Consider the following 14,164-nt stretch of genomic DNA (forward strand, 5'->3'; position numbering starts at 1 on the left):
TTACACAGGGAAAGAAAACTTTACTGTGGCCAAATCTTGAAACCAACAAGATACATAGATAATCATATATCTCTGTGAAATATATTCACATATAAGAACTCCTAAAAAATAGGCTCATTTTCTTAAGAACTAAATTTTCACATTAGTACAAGACTTATTTTAATGAAAGCATTTAGACACGAGTAAATTGTTCACAACATGAAGCTGTTTTTCATTTTTTTAATTAAAAGAAGCTGTAAAGTGTAATTATAACCTAAAGTTTCCCCCAAGTGTCTGGAAACTGGCCAAGAGCTATTGGTTTCTGTAAGATATAAGTCTTATGAACAAAAGAAGCTGAATTCTGAACAGGGATAGATAATACTTTGTATCACATCTTTGGTAAGTTATGCTTTTCCTATCTGTCTACCTCTTCATTTTAAAATTTGTTAGCTTTGGGGTTAAAAGGGCGGTCTAATTTACATGGACAAATGAACCTACTAGACAGGCCACCTGAAATCAGTTAGTTCAAAAGTAAATTAAAGACATATTTGGTCCCTCTCCCATTTCCTCTCATGTTCTAAGGCATTAACAGAGGATTTAGTTGCAGTGGTTCCATCATACGCACTGTTCAACGTCCTGAAATTCCCCTTTGTCAAGAGGACATGATCATGGAAGATACTAACACACCTGACTATATCCTGGTATTCTTCCAGTGAAGAAGAATACCAGGACACAAGAATTAAATGGTGTTAGTAGACCGGACCAGATATTCAATCTTTTTTCAGCCTTTTCCTAATGTGCCTACCTGTCATTTGACTTCTTGAGGATCTCCCCTGGAAGATCTCATAGGAAAAAGTCAAGAACTGTGGAGCTCTGCTTCACTTGACTGATTAACTCCACATTTAGCTTTGAATCTTTTCAACTTTAATACTATACCAAATTTATCTCCAGTGCACACTTATTTTAATTGAGGCTATTCCTTCAATCCACTGTTCATAAAATAATTCATTGGCAACAGAAAACCATATACATATGGCTTGCTAGAAATATTTTGTTCAGAAGCAGGTGGTGCACATGCAGTAAAGTTTTAGTAGTGTTCCACAAGGATCAATTCCATAGTCTAGTATTTCTGCTACATTGTGGAAGCAGGGGGAAAAAAGGCAACAATTGACCCTCTCACGCTAAAATAGGGACAGAACTTAAGGGGGAAAAAAGGTAACCAGACACTCAGTCTACAATAAACTAAATATAACAAAGCTTCCCCCATCCACAATGCTGTTTATTCAAACTGTATTTATTTGATCTATCTACAAAGTTTACAACAAGATCTAAAACATCCAAACACTTCCACCATGGCTACAGCATGAATTATGCTCACTGGCAAGAGAACTTCAGTTTTACCAACAAAAATAATTGTACACAAATACACCCTGGGAAAGTAGGAAGGCCACAGACATGGCCCCAAACAAATGCATCTCTAAGGTTTCAAGGGAATCTACAAACCATTCCTGAGCTGCTTCACCACATCTCTTAGAAAGAGTCCATCATGCTTACCTTCGGGGTGTATGGTAATATGTACAAATAAAACGTTTCAATTTAAGAAGAAAAATTACTTTGTATTAGTTAGTACCCCACTAGAATGTGGGGAGTGTAAGAATACAGAAAGCTCTTCCTTTGGGTATCTTTTTGTCCATCAAATGTACAAGCACAGGCTCTTCTGTCTGTCTTCTGTTAATAAATACATCAGAAGCTAGGAACATTTAAAAGTAGACACGATTTTAAAAGCTTGAAAAAGTAAATGCATTTCAGGATATTTCTGCCTCTGCTTGACTGGCATTTCAGCGTGTTTCTAAAGCAGTGAGGGTCATATTATGCTGATTACCTGCACATTGTACTTCACAACTAGGTTTCATACACATCATTCAATTTATAATTCAGAATATAAGTTCCCAGTTAGAAGCTGTTGTTTTGGAGGGAAGAAAGAAGGACATGGACCATGTTACATTATGTTCTGACCTTCAGATGATTTCTGGAGGCAGTTTATATAGCATTTATCTATTCAGTTATCTTACAGAATACACTCAAAATCCTGACCTCTCAAAAACTGCCTGCTTTTTTCATTTGAACACCAATTCTGTTCTTCTGGGTGGTTTAGCAGTAACAGAAAGCATCCCAGACATACTTACAAAGCACAACTAAAAGGAAAAGTCAAACAGTATCCCCACAGTATATCAGCTATCATCTTCTGCTTGCAGCATGTCAGCGTAGCACATGGTGCAGTCCTCTCAGGAGTCCAGTGTATTCTGCCCCTTTTGAAATGCTAGACTAGTCCTTAACACTACAGGTATCGCATCAGAGCACTTTTGCTACTTTAAGTCACACAGACAGACAACAAAATTAATTGTTGGTTGCTCTCCAGTTGGCCAAGGTAACAGAGGGTATACATGAGGAAAGTCATCAGCAGTAAAATGGAAAATAGAAGTTTTAAAGCAAGAGCCTCTGAGAGTGCGTTCATTTGCAGCCAATGTTAAGCCTGATCTCCAGAGTCAAGATCAAAAGTGCCTAGACATGTTCTCACCAGAAACGTCTCAACTTCATAATTCATTCTCTGCACAAGAAGTTCATTGACTTCTGCTACAGAATGCAAGCAAACAGATGGCTTATGCTGCCAGGAATGTGCTGAAGACTTAAAGAAATATAAACCCAGAGGATTCAGAAGTTTCACTGGACCCACGGGAAAGGGTAGAAAAAAGAGAAAAGGGAAGTAGTAGACAAGACCACTTACACGTATCACACCTTCTGAAATAAGAACACAAAAGAGCAACACAGACATCCTTAGCTTTACATCTGATTCATCAAATAGAGGTTAGAAAAGAAAGCATTTCTTGCTCAAGAGTAGCTGTTGCGAAGGTCAGCGTGTAAGACGTGCAGCTGAAAGATACCTGCTGACATTAAGCAGGTATGAGCCTGTATTGCTTAACCAGTAAAAGATACCACTAGAAACTGGGGGGAGGGAGGTCTTTAAAAAAAGAAAAAAAAAAAAAAGCTTTGCCTTTTTGTTTTAAAACAGAAGACTGCAAAAAACCTCAAACACTGCAAGATAATTAGCTCAGAACTATAAGGATAAAGAGCAGACCAACACAATTGCTCTACGGCCCTGATCAACTTTAAACCAACTACCACAGCAGTACTGCATGCTTCATGCTTAAAAAAAGCAATATCCAGGCCAATAAAATTTATAACACATTTTCTAATCTGAAGTTCTCAATAACTTCTTATAATCAAACCTGGAATCAGAATGTGCTGGATAGCTTTTACTATTATTTTACATAGAAGAAGATCCCATTTCTTTTACCAGCCAGCGTTGTCATCACTAGCCCCCGGGGGGGCCAGGGCCCGTGCCTGCCGGATCGCTAAGCGGGCAGAAGGAGCACGCACAAATAAAACGCACCCTCTTCCGCCGAACAGCTGCGCCTGCACACACCTCCCACCAACAAGTAGGGCTTTTTTTCATCAACTGTTGACGGATAATGAACGCATTCGCGGCTGTGACAAGTTGAATATCACCCAAAAATATGATCCTCAATTATTTTTCTTAGAGTTCTCCCTCTTCTTTAATAGTTTCTTAATGCTCCTAAAAATGTAATTTAGTCTAATAGCAAAGACTTGCAAGTATAGAATTTGACTGCTGTTTAATGCTATTCAAAATGAAAAGCATATTATAACAAACCACAACTCATTATCTTTACACAGTACGCATATTTTGCTATCAACAAGATTAGAATGGGTATGATGCCTGGAAAGGCATACTCAAAACAATAATCTAAAAAAAGCAGCTGTCTCAGAAGCCACAAAATGCATTAGGGATCTAAATTCATTAGCTGTCACTTCTGCACATGAACACAAGTAGAACCACTGTGCAGCCAATATAAACAGTGGAGGTCCTCCCAACTGGACTATTTTAGACTTCGATGCTAGAAGATGTGCATCCGACTGCGCTGAGCCTATGCAGAACAAGATTTGAGGTCTCCTGCTTCTCGGATCAATGCTTGAATAAGCACGAGTACACACCAAACATATTTCAAGAAGAACATGCCGTAACTTTAGCTTCTGGTTTTGAATCAAGTGGACAGACGTGCTTGACGTATGGCGCCTTGATTCAGACACACCAGCTCCAGAGCATACCACAAACTCAAGCTTACTGCCGGTCTCTGCTTTTGCCAGTGGGTCATTTTAGGCAAATATGCTCAAAATGCATTTTGTAAACTGAATTTCGGAGATGTTTAATTCTCCTTCTTCGTTCACTCTTTCCTGTTTTTTTAAAAACACAATGCGCAAGTTGGAAACTACTACTGGTTCTTTCCTGGGTCTCATCTCTGGTTCACTCAGTGGTAAAGTAGGAGCAATTTTTCATAAAAGTTGGTATATCCAACTGAAGTTTATATTCAACTGGAGTCAGTACATTAAATTTTGTTTAAATCCAAGGAAAGCTCTTTGTGCATCTCTTTATAACAGTATTGACATAACTTGTGGGTTAGTGAAAGAAAACTGTTCTAGCAAAAAAAAATCTCCCCCCTAATTCTCTCTCCTAATGGAGGGTACATTGGTATGTGTATTTAATATCCATGCTTTAAAAATAGTATTGGCTGCTTTCTGCTATAATAGCTTTGCTAATGCTTTTGTAAATCAAATCTTCCTTAGTCATAGCCTTCCCCTTCTGCAAGACCTAAGGATGAAATAATTCAGAAGAAATTATGTAGGCAAGTTCTCACTGAAAAAAATAAAATGGCAAAGAAATAGCCATAAAGTCCCATTCCCTCCCTCTCAAAACACGAAAGTTCCATACAAACTGAAAGAAGGACGAAAATTAATCTTGTGTGTTTTAAATTGTTTGTCTCCCTTATTCACCCTGGAATAGGAAAACTATGAGCTTAAACTCCTGAACAACTGCAGTATATTGCTGGTCTACACAGATCTCTAGCAGAAAGACATTTAGAATGATACAGTCAAAAAATCTTTTTTTGACAGCAAAAATCTTTTCTTTTGGTTTTGTTCCAGGAAAGGTCTGGGACTTTGGATTCTTTTAAGGAACCTTGCCCATTATAACTGAAAAAAAAAAAAGAGTATATTGCACATGTTTAATGGTGGTCACATGCTCAAAGACCTTGTCATTAATCTGGGGGTAACTGAAAGAGAAAAAAAAAAAAAACACAAAAAACCCACCAAAACAAATGAACCTCACCATTGACAACTTAATACTACCAATCGTGAGAGCCCTCTCTACAGTTTGTACTTCTGCTCTCACAGACAAAATACAAAATCCATATTCACCTAATCTATATTCCCCTAACTTCACCTGGACACCCTGACAAAAACAAGAAGGAAATGAAGAGACTGTATACGTCTGCTGAGTGTATTTGAAGTCCCACATTTATCTCAACTGCTAGGAGGGGAACAACAGAGAAACACACTGTATCAATATTCCTGAGTTAAATTCACTTAAGCTTTTGAATGATTTTCTGTCCATTATCATTTTTGCCCCATACACAGTTCTTGTAGCAAATAACCATGCATAAATTGAGGGAACAATATACAGAATTAAGACTGTGATTACATCCATGATGTACATGGCTAACTGTAATAACAGCAAAGTGTGCATTAATTGTTAAAGAAACAAACTGCACAAACAAAGCAGCCCACTACTTCTAGATCGTTGCATTCCTCTTTAATTTTCACTATCACGTAGAAGGACATACCCATGACAATAGAAACAACGCTAAAATAATTTACTAAAAGATATAAAAAGCACAAAGTGAAGTGATTATGGTCACAAAAAATGATTTACTGTACAATTTCCCCCGCAAGCCATTGTCAATGCTGTGAGCAAATGCTTATTTTTTGACTGAAGGAAGAGCAAATAATTTCAGAACTGACTTCACACAGCTCTCATTTGTGGGGGAAAAGCAGCATGAAAAAGCTGAAGATTATTCAGCTGTGTGAGCAGAGATCAGAAAGCACATTACATTTTTGGCAACCACCAAAAATGTGTTATGGCAGAAGCAGATGAAATAGCACTAAAGTGCAAAACAATTGACTGGATAAATCACCTATATCCTTTAATTTCTTTGGCCCTTACTGAAAGGTACTTAACCTAGTATTATCAAGAAAGAGCAGCTAAAGAAAAAACACCTTTATGCACAAAGTGACAAGCCATCTTTCATTTTACAAAGAAAAGCCTTACACTTATGTTACTATTTCATATTGAGGCCTATGACACGACTGACTTGAAACAGTTGTGAAACATAGAACATAACCTTCCTGAGTTTCTTTATACCACCTAATTAAAAATAAACAAGACGATGTATCTTTGGCAAAGTAATTTTTCTTCTTCCACTGAAAAAAATGTACAAAAACATTTATTTGCCAGAGAGAGGGAGGGGTGTGTGTAAAATCAGCTCCGCATATTTCCTTCAGAGAAAATTAACATTGATTAACATCTGTAGAAGTCTGAATGACTCCAACCAGACAGGCAGTGATTTCATGGGTTAATAACTAGGGCTCTCTCTGCAAAGAATGATCTTCTAACTATGCTGTAAATTGCTGAAAGAGGGACTTAAACCTGAATTTTCACTTGCCAGAATAGCAGCTTGCACTTCGGCAACACATTTTCCACCACCTGTTTTTCAGTTAGCCCTAGCTGTAAGCTCACCTTATATAGGAAAATCAGACTTGGGCTAAAAATATATTATCATATCTTGAACTATTTTCATTGCATCACAAAGCAAAGAAGCTTTTAATTCTAAAAGTGATTTAATGACCAGCATATTCTAGGAAACAAAGTTTACAACCAGCACTTGAAAAACCCTACTTTTACACTACATTTTGCTATTTTTACTCTGTTTTACAATAAGCAATCTCTATTTTCCTGTCTTATATTTCAACTGCAAATTGCTTTAAGAATGCTATATGGACCAATAGACTAAGGCACTACTACTAGAGAGTAAACTACTATATATGGGAGTAAAATTGTCAGAAACCAGGTGTCAAAAGCTATCACCCTACTATAAGCAAAGGTTAAATACTATGACGACTATGTAAACACATCATTGCAGAATAGTCGTGTCCAAGAAATGCTTTAATCTGTTCTGAGGACAAATTTCTAGTGAAAAAGGATTTTCTTACTTCAGCATATTCTACTTCCATCACTATATGCAAGAGTTAAAATCAGTAGGACCAAACCTCTCAGGAGCAGTTTGGAGACCCGGACATGTAGAAAGTGATTATTATATATCAAGTCAGAAGGCAGTTAATATGAAAAACAGGAACGCAACTCCAACCAATATTTTCTTAAGAGGGCTGGCAGCAAACTGTCAGATGCATGTGTGACCTCAAAACAACCTTTTGCCAGATGCCTCTCTAACCTCTTACAATTACATCAACTTCTAAAAAGGCTGGTACATTTTACCATTTTTGTCCTTTGGTTATGCAAATTAAGAAGATGTGCTTAAAAGACAGATTGAAAATGTTTGGTTCTGTTCATTTTTGACTGGCTTAAAGTCCCAAAATAAAGTTCTCTAATACAGCAGCACATACATACTTTTTTCTCCCCAGAATTAAAACTGCTGTAGAAGTTAAAGAAGAAGTCTTCATCTTCTTCTTTTCTCCTCCCTTGAGTCAGTGTTCAAAACCAGGTAACTTTCTGAGACAGCTATGAAAGAGGCCAAGACAATACACAGCCAAAGCAATCAATAAATCACTTTTAATACTATTTACCATTTGTAAGTAAAGTAACTTTTTTTTCATAAAAAAGTATTTCATATATCTTATGTTGCAATCAACAGAAGCCAATACAATGATTCATACTATTCAGATTCAAAAATGCTAATATTTAAATAAGGGCATTTCTGCAAATTTAAAAACAATCAAATTCATAGCATGGAAGCATAGTGAACGTGTGTCAGGGGCTCAAGCCTTAGAAAGCAAAAAAAAAAAGAGAAATGTTACGGAATGAAAAGTAAGTAGGTCATGTATACTAAAGTGCTAAAAATACTAACATCTGATTTGTGGCTGAGAGAACTTTTTAAAATCTAGAGGTGTACAAGTAAATAAAGAATTGCATGGTCCTTTGTCAACAAAAACGTTCTTTGATGAGGCATTAAAAAGAAAGATTCCCTGTGCTGTACAGAATCCAAGAAAAAAAAAATCCTTTAAGAAATATACCTCCTTATACAGCAAAACAATGAATTTCAGTTGTTCTGTAACCCAGTTCCTTTAATCTGCATAAGAGATGCTGACTGAGTTCACTCAACCAAATCACTACTGGCTTTCAGAATACAATCAACACATGCTTTTCAACAGTATTAATATAGCATGAAGCTTGTGCTCCTAATTATTCATGTTTTTGCATTCTGTTTTTTCCCCCTGCTGTAAAATATGCAAATTTACTTCTTTGTGTTATTTAGGTCCCACATGGGCCTCAACAGATCTGTTTGGAAGGAATTACAAGCCAACATCTAGATACATGCTGTCAACATTTCAAGCTTCATTATTTTTATTAGGCTGGAATGCCATTAAAGATTTGATATTAGGCTTTAAAAAGCTTTTTATAAATCTGTTGAAAACCTACAATCTAATAAAATGGTGTACTGATAATTATTACTACTCCACTTTGTGTGTGTGTGTGTGTGTGCATGAAAAGAAGAGAGAAAAGCCCTACAACTCTTGAACACAAGAGAAATCCCCATCTAGCGGTACTATTGAAAAATGTAGTTTGTTTTTGTGCAAAATTAGTACCCAAGAGGATTAGTTTGACTTCATTACTGCGTGAAGGGTAGCCATTACCTCCTTATGCAACTAAGGATCAGTAACAGAAGAGGACTGTTTCTTCAGAATTCCTCCTCCTCCCCTTTCGTCAACTCTGACTGTAAAATTCAATGCCCAAATGAGCTACTAACAATTTTTAAGTATAAAACCTGTAAAGCAGCACTTCAAGTAACTTCTTGGTGTGCATCAAAAGTGTTCACTTACACTGGCACAGGCTGACACGTATAAAGTATTCTCCATATAAAAATATTAAAAGATTTCCCCAAATCTCAGATTATTATAAAGTTAGTATTAAATATTTTTAAACTTAAACAACATAATGAAATAGTAGCTTGGTTATTCGAAAACTGCAAGGTTGGAAGTAACTACACAAGCACATACTGTTATATAAAAAATACGTAATACAAGCCCATTGATGCAGAAAGTGAATGGACATTGAGACACTGCTTTTTTCCAACTGGTACAAAGCCTTGTGCATTTCTCTAATGTAATAGTATATTTTAAAACACTGCAGCAGCCCAGTCTTCCTTACTAGCACCACTAAAAGCTCCTTAAATATTAATGTAAAAACAATGTAGAGATTCACAGGAATCTACTACACATTACTACTGACTCCTAGAAAACAAACAGCAGCAGTAACACTAAGATTTTACAGATCTCTTGATGCATTTAATCTTTCAGGTGTATACGCAGAGGGGAGAAACCAAAAAACTATTTAAATTGCAGTAATAAACTAGTATGGGGGTAGTCGTTTGATTTGGGAGGATCAGTATATTAAATTCCTCTTTCATAACAGACTCACTCCTGAAGATTTTAAAATTGCACATTTCTAACAGAAGCAAACATTTAAGGAATGCTTCAAAATATATGTAGAGATCTGTATTACTAAGATCAATATGGAAACAATAAGGATCTTATTGTAAGACCTTTTTACATGTTGGGTGACTGTGGGGTTGTCTCTTAATTCCAATATGCCATTTATCCAGTTCTCCCTTCCACAATAAAAAGTTCCCAAAAACTATCTGCCTGGAGAATAAATTGACGGCAAAACAGTAACGAGGAGTTAGAGGGGAACAAGTATATGTAAAATTGGTCTTCAGAAAAACAGTCAAGATTTCCAGAGCTAAAGACTGACTAGTATTGATCATTTTACTTTTTTACATCTTCAGTACAGAAGACTTCCTGATTTGTTAAGGATGTTCTTTTACAACATAACTGCACTTATCAAAGGGAAATACTCACTTGGCTGTAAATCATACTTTTCACAGTCACAGCTGAGTGAGGATGCTCCTGCCTACAGATGAGGATGATCCCGTACGAAGGAATCATAATACTGAATTAACTCAGTAATACATATACGGAATACATCAGAGGAAGGTTCAAATACCTCACCTAAGATAAAGCCAAAGTTCGAATGCTTTGCAGAGATTTGCTTAAAATAGTAAGTCATACCTGACCACCAAAATTTTGAGATAAGAATATCTGCTATCATCCATCATAATTTATCAAACTCATTGTGTACTCTTTTTGCATCCTGTTATGTTTCTGACTTTGTCACAGCATGTAGTAGTGATGACTTCTACACTACCTTGCTTCTCGCAAAAAAAGTCTTGAATTTTCCACTTTTCATCTAATACCAGTTCTCTTCTACCTTCTTACTAAGAAAGAAATATTTGCCTTATACCGTATTTCATCTCACGGGATAAAAACCAGTAGTTCCCACCTCCTTTTCTGTGAGGTTTTAGATGTTGGTGCAAGCCTGACCACCTTTGTTCTGTAGAGCTCCTCTCTTCAGACATCAGCATTGAAACAGAAGGTACACATTGGTTAATTCCACAGATCCAAGACTCACTTAAATACCACAAGTCCTTCTCCTTATTCAGAAGAGATTTCAAAACACTGAATTTCTTATGTCTATGACTAGTTATGTTCTCTTGAGAGGAAATACAACAGGCAAAAATCATGCTTGCTCCAATAGTAAGAAGCATAACAAATAGGTGTTAATCCAAAATTTGCTTACTAGTTCTAGATGGCCTCCAAGGATCTAGGAAAGCACAGTAAGGAAAAGGGAAGTTTACAGAGCAGCAGTATATCTTCCTTATAAAATTCCTGCCAACCCTTCTCACCATGGCCACAGCCTCCCTGTGTCTGTGACAGTCACTCCACCCTGATGAGAATCCCTTGCCTGTCCATTTTCCCTTGGGTACTTACTCTTGAAACTTTGAAACACTCTACAGCCAAATTGCTGAATCTCAGAAAGAAACCTTCAGGTGACAGTTAAGTGCTTCCTATAAGTCAATAACAATACTCCCTACCACCTGTTAGAGATCTACACCTGAGGCTGAGAGCACAGCGCTGAAATAATAGCCATTGGTCAGTAGTGAAAAACCATGTTAATTTACACCTAAAAAAATGAAACAGGAAGTTGTCCTAAGTTCAGCGAAGAAACAGAAGTTAAATACGTTTACAAATCAGGTTTATCAGCACCAACAACCGAGCTGCTTCTCCAAGCCATTTACTCCATTCCAATTTAGGACATAAAAGATCCCTGAGAGAAAACCAAACAAAACCCAACAATGCTTAAATCCATGAAACCAGCTGGTCTTTAAAACACAAGTTAAAAGTAGACAAAGCAGACTTGAACTCAGGCATGGTCAAAGGCTCAGATCAGGAGCTCCTCAGAACCATGCTGCCTCCAGACGCTAGTGAGAGACATCACAACCATCCTGGCTGTCCAGCCCCGAGTGCACCACTGGGCTCAGCAGCCCATTCCCCAGCCCTGGGGCTTTGGCTGTCCATATCACAGCCAGCGCTGATGTGGTGCAGCCTGAGCACATGCATCAGGGTCCGGGCAAAGAGCTGCAGGAGAAGCCTCATCTCAGGTTCTTGGCCCTTGCCCAAGCCACCCCACAGGGATGCCTGAGCCTGCCCATGCACCTTGATGACCCCAACCTCCCTGATGTGACTTCCCAGACAAGTCCTCAGAGCTGCCTTGTCCCTGCGGACTCGCCTGGCAATCGCTGGACTCTCGGCTGCCCCTGGTCACTGTTACCAGACCTGCTCTGTTGTCCTTGCTCGGGTAGGTGGGACCGCAGCCCTCGTCAGTGAGGTCTCTGCCCAAGCCCCTGGCCCCTTGGCACCCTTGCTCAGGTGCAGGCTCACCTGCCTGGTGGAGCCACCAGCACTTGCTGCTCCCTCACACTGGCTGACTTCAAATTTTTCTGGAAAAGTAACAAGACCCTGCACATCAGCATCTTAAACTAAAACTGAAAACAAAATTAACATTTAGCAGTATTTTTTAAAGAGCACATACAGAACAATATTCTGTGATAAGTGATTTTTTTTTTTTAAATGATGAGGGTGATGAGACACAGGAACAGGCTGCCCAGAGAAGTTGTGTTCAAAGTCAGGTTGGATGGGGCTTTGAACAACACGATATAGTGAAAGATGTCCCTGCCCATGGCAGGCAGGTTGGACTACATGATCTTTAAAAGTCCCTTCCAACCCAAACCATTCTGTGTTTCTATGATATTTCAGTTGTCTTCAAGCAAAAAACCACTCGCCTCCCACTCCAGTGGAACCATCAGCACCATGTGGATGTTTGCAGAGTTTCTGACCTTCTTGCCAAACACATATGGGAAGCAGCATTGCTGTCTCAGTTTTTCAATTCCTGATCTTAGACTGAGATTAGGACTACTAGTCGCATGCATCTTTGAGATCTGATGGGAGATTTTTAGCTGTGTGCCAAACCAAAATGCTAGCACTAACCTGTAGTCTTCTCCATGGCTACCATCAGTAGGAACGGATGGTAGGCTGGAATTTATTTTATATTACAAAAGCCACAAAGCATGAAAAATTCCTTAAAAACTACTACTCTTCAAGATCCCCAAGCTAACTGAAAACTTACTTATTTTCTGAATTCTGTCATTCAGAATGTTAACCCTAAAAACAATTTGTGATGATCAGGCAAACCCCTGAAACAATTTTCGTATTTCTGCAATTGATTCACTCTTCAAAACCAATCGCATGTGTTGTGCGTATTTCGTAAGCCTCTTTTCCCTTTTCAGAATAATATTTCTGCTTGTTACAGAACAAGCACCACTTTTACAGCTTCATGAACAGATGAGATGACCAGCATCTGGAAAATAAGTGAACTGGTAGTTAGACATAAAAAAGCTTTAGTCTCTGGTAGAAAATTACATTTTGTAATTATTTTGTAGAGACTGAACTATGAATTCTTTATTCTTTACTCCCACACATGCGGTATTTGCCCCAAAAGCTAAAATAGATAATTTCTTGCAGCTACTATGCTGAAAAGTTTTCGTTGCTGCTGATGTTTTTATGAGTCATCTTCTAGTCAAAGAATAGATATTCAGATATTGAAATTCCAAATGCATTGATATTCTACAAGCAAAAGTAGATTTAAAATATCACAATATATAACAGGACTTGGAGGAGTTATGAAAAAAATAGAAAACAAAAAAAATAGATCCTCAAGATTTGACAGGGTTGATAGCTCTGGTGGATCTTCCTTAATAAAGTGATGAACCTTCTTCCCCCTTTTTCAAGTACCAGATGATACAGAAAGAGATTAAAATAATTAAATATTCTTAGGAAAATCACACTAATTATCTACATTTAATTGTGATGCTAAGTACTCTCACTACATTTCTGAATAGACTTCTTTTATACTTTAATGGACATGGCACTTGAGTCTTTCTTGATTCTCTCTTGCTAAGTCTCATTCAGAGTTCCAGTAAGACTCCTGGATGCCCTTATCAGCAGTGCATAGTGTGAACAATCTCGAAAGGGACTTGTGACAGACAACCTCTCCTGACCACAACAGTGAAAACTGGGAGCAAGCGTGCCCCGAGGATGTATTTTTCCTCTTCTTTCTCCAGCAAAGAAAAGCAAAGCACTTCCCTCCATGTCCACAGAATATCAGCAAACTAGGCTTTTTGTTCTTATATGCTTTGAATGAAAGACTGGGTTTAGGAACCAACTTAGAACATAAGAAATTAAATTCTCAGTCCCTTCAAGAGTGTTCACTGCCTACAGCAGTATTCACACTAACAAATCTCAGTAGGTTTATAGGACCACTAAAGACACCTAGTACTGGTATTCTACAATATTTTACACCTAAGTTTAAAAAAGCTTCAGAACCTCCCATCTGAGTAATAACATGTAACCAGCAGAACAGCTAGGCGTTGTGTTTTTTTTTTTTTGACTGCCACTATTCCTAAACAAACAAACTTCTAGATTAAGTATCTGCTTAAGTGCTGACCTATAATTCTGCAACTACATCCATCTAACAAGTCAGTGATACGCTCCACCGACAAGGTTGACAGCAATTCTTCTGTCC

At 37.8% G+C, this 14,164-nt stretch overlaps 1 protein-coding gene across 3 annotated transcripts in view; it reads right to left on the reverse strand.

Moving 5' to 3' along the window:
- Positions 1 to 14,164, reverse strand: part of UMAD1 (UBAP1-MVB12-associated (UMA) domain containing 1) — an 83,193-nt gene that overhangs the window by 59,662 nt on the left and 9,367 nt on the right. The window lies entirely within an intron of this gene.

The sequence above is a fragment of the Nyctibius grandis genome, chromosome 7 (genome assembly GCF_013368605.1).
Source record: "Nyctibius grandis isolate bNycGra1 chromosome 7, bNycGra1.pri, whole genome shotgun sequence".
Classification (NCBI taxonomy): Eukaryota; Metazoa; Chordata; class Aves; order Nyctibiiformes; family Nyctibiidae; genus Nyctibius; species Nyctibius grandis.